Source organism: Euphorbia lathyris, chromosome 6 (genome assembly GCF_963576675.1).
Source record: "Euphorbia lathyris chromosome 6, ddEupLath1.1, whole genome shotgun sequence".
Classification (NCBI taxonomy): domain Eukaryota; kingdom Viridiplantae; phylum Streptophyta; class Magnoliopsida; order Malpighiales; family Euphorbiaceae; genus Euphorbia; species Euphorbia lathyris.
In genome coordinates, this window is record NC_088915.1 from 24137235 (window position 1) to 24138374 (window position 1140).

The following is a 1140-nucleotide window of genomic DNA, read 5'->3' on the forward strand; positions in this document are numbered from 1 at the left end:
ACCTAACGAAAATCCTAATACCCATTTGACAAATTTCTTAAAAATTTGTGACACTTTTAAAATTACTGATGTAACTGCAGAAGCAATCAAACTTCGCCTTTTTCCTTTTACTTTGAAGGATCGAGCCAAAGAATGGTTAACTTCTATGCCAGCCGCATCATTTGCCACTTGGGAACAATTAGCCCAAGCGTTTTTATCAAAAAATTTTCCTTTAGCAAAAACCGCAAGAGTCATTAAAGAGTTAACATCTTTTTCTCAAAATGAAAATGAAACTTTTTATGAGGCTTGGGAACGTTTTAAAGAACTTCAACGTTTATGCCCACACCACCAATTGCCCGCTGAACTTTTAATGCAAACATTTTATAATGGACTAAATTCTACAACTATAGGTTCATTGGACGCTATGTCTGGAGGGTTATTTATGAAGAAAACATCTGCCCAAGCAAGGGAACTTTTGGAGGAAATGGCAATCAACAGCAGTATGTGGCCCGCGGAACGTGGACACGTACCATTAGCGAAACCATCATCCTCAACAACGTCATCAGTTAAAGGTATAGTGAATCTTGATCCAGTAGCGATGTTGCAAGCCCAATTTTCTGCCTTATCGCACAAAATTGATAGGTTTATGGCACCGTGTGATCCTAATGGTAAGCCAATCCAAACAGATATGGATTACGAAGGTATGAGTAAAATTGAACAGGTAAATTTTGTCCAAGGGCAAAATCAAAATAATAACCCTTACTCCAATACATATAATCCTGGGTGGAGAAATCACCCTAACTTTAACTGGAGAGATAATAATAATGCTAATGCTAATCAAAATCGTACTACTAATTATCAAAATCAATCAAGAGATACGATTAGCACTTTATCTTCTAAAATCGACAAATTTATTGATGCTATGAGCGGAAAAATAAGTAATCACGACGATGGTTTTAAACGGATCGAGAATAAATTCGATCAGCTTATTAAAAACCAATCATCTAGCATCCATAATTTGGAGATTCAAATTGGACAACTCGCTAAATCAATTCCATCCCGCAAAGAGGGAAGTCTTCCAAGCCATACGAAAGAAAATCCGAAAGAGCATGTTAAGGCTATCACTCTTCGTTCAGGGAAAAATTACTTAGGCCCGGAAAT

The 1140-nt window shown here is 36.8% G+C and overlaps 1 non-coding gene across 1 annotated transcript; it reads right to left on the reverse strand.

Annotated features, from left to right (window-relative positions):
* Positions 1-226: 226 nt before the first annotated feature.
* LOC136234317 (small nucleolar RNA R71) lies at positions 227-333 on the reverse strand. Its single transcript, XR_010691206.1, has one exon. It is a non-coding gene; the product is annotated as a small nucleolar RNA R71 (small nucleolar RNA).
* Between the last annotated feature and the right edge of the window lie 807 nt (positions 334-1140).